Raw genomic sequence first — 7979 nt, forward strand, 5'->3', positions numbered from 1 at the left:
ACCGTATGCGTTTTCCTCCACGGCCGGGGAGGTACTCGCCAGCCATGCCCGCCAAGGCAAATCTTCCCTCGGACACACCTCGGACGCTCGACCCCCGAAAAGGCCTGGCTGATCAAAGTGATGGTCGATGCTACTGGTATAACAGAAAAACCCCTGGCGGACTTGGGTTCGGATAACGGTCTTAGAGCGCACCTAGGTACTGTGCCATTGGATCCGGTAAGGCCAGCCGAAACCAGCATCTTCCGGGCTTGCGCACAGCACCCTCCGGATACGCACAGGCCGAGGTGGAGCATGCAGGCTGGAGGTTGGACAGACCTCCATAAGGGGGGTCACCACTCTTACACCCATGCCCAGCAGTGGCATTTCGGTCGGGCGCAAGCAGTGGTTCGAAGGCCTGAGAGACACGGATGTCTTTGACCTCCATCAGCAGGGGTCACTTATCCCTCCCCTTAAGCCGTCAAGGTGCATTAGAGTCGGGCTAGTTCACCTTAACGCACTGCCTTTCTTCTGATCCTTATTATGGTACAATCATATAAGGCTCAGAAAGCATGCTCCCCTATATACCTGCTGGTAGGTGTTTGCATTACACCGTTAGCGCATTCCTCCAGGGTCGGGGAGATGCCAGACAGCCATGCCCGCCAAGGCAAATCTTCCCTCGGACACACCTCTGAGACTCGATTGCCGAAAGGGCATGGCTGATTCAATAAGTGGTTCGTGGCAATGGTATAACACCTACCATTCTCAAACACATGGGGGGGGTTTACGGCCTTAGAGCGCACCTAGGTGCTATACCATTGGATCCGGTAAGGCCAGCCGAAACCAGCATCTTCCGGGCTTGCGCATAGCACCCTCCGGATACGCACAGGTCGAAATACATTACGTGAGGATGGAGGTAGGACGACCTCCATAAGGGGGAGCATCACGCCTCCACCCTTGCCCAGCGTGGGCACTTTGCTCGGGCACAGCCCGTGTCATTTAAAGGCCTGGATCTTTTCAGACCTCCGGGGGGGGCCTCACTCCCCCCCTACTTTGCTCAGAGGGAGCCTCTTACTCGGATAAAGTGATATAGTGTCTGCCATTGCAGGCCTGGATCATCTGTGACTTCCAGGGAGAGGCCTCTCAACTCCTCTCTTAAGCCGAAGCGTGCACTTTAAACGGATAAAGTGTGTGGCATTACATGCCTTTAAGCCTGGAACCTTTCTGACATCCACATATAGGGCCCTCATGCTTAATCATAAGCCCAACATGTACACTTTAATCGGATAAAGTGTGTGACATTACATGCTTTCATGCATGGAGCCTTTCTGACATCCACACATAGGGCCCTCATGCTTAATCATAAGCCCAACATGTACACTTTAATCGGATAAAGTGTGTGACATTACATGCTTTCATGCATGGAGCCTTTCTGACATCCACACATAGGGCCCTCATGCTTAATCATAAGCCCAACATGTACACTTTAATCGGATAAAGTGTGTGACATTACATGCTTTCATGCATGGAGCCTTTCTGACATCCACACATAGGGCCCTCATGCTTAATCATAAGCCCAAATGTGCACTTTAATCGGATAAAGTGTGTGACATTACATGCTTTCATGCATGGAGCCTTTCTGACATCCACAGAGAGGCCCCTCATCCTCTCTCATAAGCCCAAGAGTGTCATTTAGTCGGATAAATTGTGTGGCATTACATGCCTTTATTCCTGGATCCTTCCTCACATCCAGAGAGAGGCATACCAACCTACTCTCATAAGCCCAACATGTACACTTTAATCGGATAAAGTGTGTGACATTACATGCTTTCATGCATGGAGCCTTTCTGACATCCACACATAGGGCCCTCATGCTTAATCATAAGCCCAAATGTGCACTTTAATCGGATAAAGTGTGTGGCATTACATGCTTTCATGCATGGAGCCTTTCTGACATCCACACATAGGGCCCTCATGCTTAATCATAAGCCCAAATGTGCACTTTAATCGGATAAAGTGTGTGACATTACATGCCTTTAAGCCTGGAACCTTTCTGACATCCACATATAGGGCCCTCATGCTTAATCATAAGCCCAACATGTACACTTTAATCGGATAAAGTGTGTGGCATTACATGCTTTCATGCATGGAGCCTTTCTGACATCCACACATAGGGCCCTCATGCTTAATCATAAGCCCAAATGTGCACTTTAATCGGATAAAGTGTGTGGCATTACATGCTTTCATGCATGGAGCCTTTCTGACATCCACATATAGGGCCCTCATGCTTAATCATAAGCCCAACATGTACACTTTAATCGGATAAAGTGTGTGACATTACATGCCTTTAAGCCTGGAACCTTTCTGACATCCACATATAGGGCCCTCATGCTTAATCATAAGCCCAACATGTACACTTTAATCGGATAAAGTGTGTGACATTACATGCTTTCATGCATGGAGCCTTTCTGACATCCACAGAGAGGCCCCTCATCCTCTCTCATAAGCCCAAGAGTGTCATTTAGTCGGATAAATTGTGTGGCATTACATGCCTTTATTCCTGGATCCTTCCTCACATCCAGAGAGAGGCATACCAACCTACTCTCATAAGCCCAAAAGTGCACTTTATTCGGATAAAGTGTGCAAAATTCCATGCATGGATCATTTGTGAGATCCATAAAGAGGCCTCTCAAATCCTCTAAAATGCCCAGGGAGTGACCTTTGGTCGGGCAAAGCGTGCGCCATAATCCTTGTCTTCATTTATGGTATACCATATATGTGGCTTTCAGAAGACCCTCTCCCCTATATACCTGATGGTAGGTGTTTGCATATCACCCATTCATAAAATCATCCAGACAGGGGGAATGAGATGCATGTCCGTCTGGGTGCACATTCGGCGGGCACTGTCAGAGGATCGAGGCCTCTGGATGATCCACCCCTTGGTCAAAATTGGAACATAGTGCGATTTTTGAACACAAAATCATACGTATGGTATAACATTTTTATCGACATAGAATTATTTTCGCCGAAAACTGACGCCTATGGTATACCAAATGAAGCGACATAGAATATTTTCCACTTGAAAACTTCGTGCTGCTGGTATATTTATGGACTTTGTGCATATTCTGAAGATTACTACTTGTATATGGTCTAACTCAGGAAGGGAAATAGACTAATTTCCAACAAAAACCTCATGCTACTGGTAAATTTAAGGACTCTGTGCATTGCCTGAAGATTACTACTTGTATATGGTCTAACTCAGGAAGGGAAATAGACTAATTTCCAACAAAAACCTCATGCTACTGGTATATTTAAGGACTCTGTGCATTGCCTGATATGACACTTCAGAGTCAATTTACACCTATTTCTAAGCAAGATAGAAAAAAAAACTGACAATTTTTCTTGATCCTGGGGATGTACCCGAGCTAAAGAGCATGTTTTTCGGACACTTTTATGCTTTTTTCCCTTAAAGCCACCACCTGGCAATGTTATAGCATTGGACTCTGTGCATTTCCTGAAGAAAATATCTTGTGTATGGTCTAACAAAGTAAGGGACATAGACTAATTCACTCATAAAACTCCATGCTTCTGGTATATTTAGGGACTTTGTGCAAATTCTGACTTGAAAACCTCCACATGATGTTGGTATAATAACTTTACCTCATGCCCAGATGAGTGCACCTTCATCGGACACTTCAACTAGGCTGAGGTGTCTGGAGGGTCCACCCAGTGGCACGTACATATGGTATAACAGAAAAAAAACGATGGAGTACCGGTGACATCTTGTGGACTTTAAGAGTCAATGCGCCTTCCAAATAAGATTAAACTGTGCACTTTTTTTCTAACAGCATTTAACCATGGTATAATTTAAACTAAACTCTCCTCTTTTATTCTAAGTTCATTTGGCCATGGTATATTTTATTTAAAATGGCCTTTTTTACTCAAAGTGTCTTTTCTACTGGTATATTTAATTTAAAAAGGCCTCTATTTTATTCTAAGTGTCTATGCCTCTGGTATATTTTATTTAAAAAGGCCTCTATTTTATTCTAAGTGTCTATGCCTCTGGTATATTTAATTTAAAAAGGTCTCTATTTTATTCTAAGTGTCTATGCTACTGGTATATTTTATTTAAAAAGGCCTCTATTTTATTCTAAGTGTCTATGCCTCTGGTATATTTAATTTAAAAAGGCCTCTATTTTATTCTAAGTGTCTATGCCTCTGGTATATTTAATTTAAAAAGGCCTCTATTTTATTCTAAGTGTCTATGCTACTGGTATATTTTATTTAAAACGGCCTCTATTTTAGTCTAAGTGTCTATGCCTCTGGTATATTTAATTTAAAAAGGCCTCTATTTTATTCTAAGTGTCTATGCCTCTGGTATATTTTATTTAAAAAGGTCTCTATTTTATTCTAAGTGTCTATGCTACTGGTATATTTTATTTAAAACGGCCTCTATTTTAGTCTAAGTGTCTATGCCTCTGGTATATTTAATTTAAAAAGGCCTCTATTTTATTCTAAGTGTCTATGCCTCTGGTATATTTAATTTAAAAAGGTCTCTATTTTATTCTAAGTGTCTATGCTACTGGTATATTTTATTTAAAACGGCCTCTATTTTAGTCTAAGTGTCTATGCCTCTGGTATATTTAATTTAAAAAGGCCTCTATTTTATTCTAAGTGTCTATGCCTCTGGTATATTTAATTTAAAAAGGCCTCTATTTTATTCTAAGTGTCTATGCTACTGGTATATTTTATTTAAAACGGCCTCTTTTTTATTCTAAGTGTCTATGCTGCTGGTATATTCTTGGACTTTGAAAAATCTTAACAGCGCCTAACCCTTAAATAGGGATGGTCGGAATACGGAACACGCAATACGCAATGTGCAATCCCAGCGCGACCTACTGCTTAGGGATGGCTGCAATACGGAACACGCAATGCGCAATACGCAATGAGCAATCCCAGCGCGACCTACTGCTTAGGGATGGCTGCAATACGGAACACGCAATACGCAATGAGCAATCCCAGCGCGACCTACTGCTTAGGGATGGCTGCAATACGGAACACGCAATGCGCAATGTGGAATGTGCCTTTCCCGCCCTCTTGATTAGGGACCAGGTGTGTTCTATTAAGGAAGCTTAATAACTTTACCTCATGCCCAGATGAGTGCACCTTCATTGGACACTCCAAGTGGACAGATGTGTCTGGAGGAGCCACCCAGTGGCAAATGCGTATGGTATAACAGAAAAAATGGACTTAGTGCATTTTCTGATCAGACACTTCAGACTGGATTTACACCTATTTCTAAGCAAGATAGAGAAAAAAACTGACAATTTTTCTTGATCCTGGGGATGTACCTGAGCTAAAGAGCATGTTTTTTGGACACTTTTATGCTTTTTTCACTAAAAGCCACCACCTGCTGCTGGTATATTTAAGGACTCTGTGCATTGCCTGAAGATTACTACTTGTATATGGTCTAACTCAGGAAGGGAAATAGACTAATTTCCAACAAAAACCTCATGCTACTGGTAAATTTAAGGACTCTGTGCATTGCCTGAAGATTACTACTTGTATATGGTCTAACTCAGGAAGGGAAATAGACTAATTTCCAACAAAAACCTCATGCTACTGGTATATTTAAGGACTCTGTGCATTGCCTGATATGACACTTCAGAGTCAATTTACACCTATTTCTAAGCAAGATAGAAAAAAAAACTGACAATTTTTCTTGATCCTGGGGATGTACCCGAGCTAAAGAGCATGTTTTTCGGACACTTTTATGCTTTTTTCCCTTAAAGCCACCACCTGGCAATGTTATAGCATTGGACTCTGTGCATTTCCTGAAGAAAATATCTTGTGTATGGTCTAACAAAGTAAGGGACATAGACTAATTCACTCATAAAACTCCATGCTTCTGGTATATTTAGGGACTTTGTGCAAATTCTGACTTGAAAACCTCCACATGATGTTGGTATAATAACTTTACCTCATGCCCAGATGAGTGCACCTTCATCGGACACTTCAACTAGGCTGAGGTGTCTGGAGGGTCCACCCAGTGGCACGTACATATGGTATAACAGAAAAAAAACGATGGAGTACCGGTGACATCTTGTGGACTTTAAGAGTCAATGCGCCTTCCAAATAAGATTAAACTGTGCACTTTTTTTCTAACAGCATTTAACCATGGTATAATTTAAACTAAACTCTCCTCTTTTATTCTAAGTTCATTTGGCCATGGTATATTTTATTTAAAATGGCCTTTTTTACTCAAAGTGTCTTTTCTACTGGTATATTTAATTTAAAAAGGCCTCTATTTTATTCTAAGTGTCTATGCCTCTGGTATATTTTATTTAAAAAGGCCTCTATTTTATTCTAAGTGTCTATGCCTCTGGTATATTTAATTTAAAAAGGTCTCTATTTTATTCTAAGTGTCTATGCTACTGGTATATTTTATTTAAAAAGGCCTCTATTTTATTCTAAGTGTCTATGCCTCTGGTATATTTAATTTAAAAAGGCCTCTATTTTATTCTAAGTGTCTATGCCTCTGGTATATTTAATTTAAAAAGGCCTCTATTTTATTCTAAGTGTCTATGCTACTGGTATATTTTATTTAAAACGGCCTCTATTTTAGTCTAAGTGTCTATGCCTCTGGTATATTTAATTTAAAAAGGCCTCTATTTTATTCTAAGTGTCTATGCCTCTGGTATATTTTATTTAAAAAGGTCTCTATTTTATTCTAAGTGTCTATGCTACTGGTATATTTTATTTAAAACGGCCTCTATTTTAGTCTAAGTGTCTATGCCTCTGGTATATTTAATTTAAAAAGGCCTCTATTTTATTCTAAGTGTCTATGCCTCTGGTATATTTAATTTAAAAAGGTCTCTATTTTATTCTAAGTGTCTATGCTACTGGTATATTTTATTTAAAACGGCCTCTATTTTAGTCTAAGTGTCTATGCCTCTGGTATATTTAATTTAAAAAGGCCTCTATTTTATTCTAAGTGTCTATGCCTCTGGTATATTTAATTTAAAAAGGCCTCTATTTTATTCTAAGTGTCTATGCTACTGGTATATTTTATTTAAAACGGCCTCTTTTTTATTCTAAGTGTCTATGCTGCTGGTATATTCTTGGACTTTGAAAAATCTTAACAGCGCCTAACCCTTAAATAGGGATGGTCGGAATACGGAACACGCAATACGCAATGTGCAATCCCAGCGCGACCTACTGCTTAGGGATGGCTGCAATACGGAACACGCAATGCGCAATACGCAATGAGCAATCCCAGCGCGACCTACTGCTTAGGGATGGCTGCAATACGGAACACGCAATACGCAATGAGCAATCCCAGCGCGACCTACTGCTTAGGGATGGCTGCAATACGGAACACGCAATGCGCAATGTGGAATGTGCCTTTCCCGCCCTCTTGATTAGGGACCAGGTGTGTTCTATTAAGGAAGCTTAATAACTTTACCTCATGCCCAGATGAGTGCACCTTCATTGGACACTCCAAGTGGACAGATGTGTCTGGAGGAGCCACCCAGTGGCAAATGCGTATGGTATAACAGAAAAAATGGACTTAGTGCATTTTCTGATCAGACACTTCAGACTGGATTTACACCTATTTCTAAGCAAGATAGAGAAAAAAACTGACAATTTTTCTTGATCCTGGGGATGTACCTGAGCTAAAGAGCATGTTTTTTGGACACTTTTATGCTTTTTTCACTAAAAGCCACCACCTGCTGCTGGTATATTTAAGGACTCTGTGCATTGCCTGAAGATTACTACTTGTATATGGTCTAACTCAGGAAGGGAAATAGACTAATTTCCAACAAAAACCTCATGCTACTGGTAAATTTAAGGACTCTGTGCATTGCCTGAAGATTACTACTTGTATATGGTCTAACTCAGGAAGGGAAATAGACTAATTTCCAACAAAAACCTCATGCTACTGGTATATTTAAGGACTCTGTGCATTGCCTGATATGACACTTCAGAGTCAATTTACACCT

Source organism: Brachyhypopomus gauderio, unplaced genomic scaffold, assembly GCF_052324685.1.
Source record: "Brachyhypopomus gauderio isolate BG-103 unplaced genomic scaffold, BGAUD_0.2 sc777, whole genome shotgun sequence".
Taxonomy (NCBI): Eukaryota; Metazoa; Chordata; class Actinopteri; order Gymnotiformes; family Hypopomidae; genus Brachyhypopomus; species Brachyhypopomus gauderio.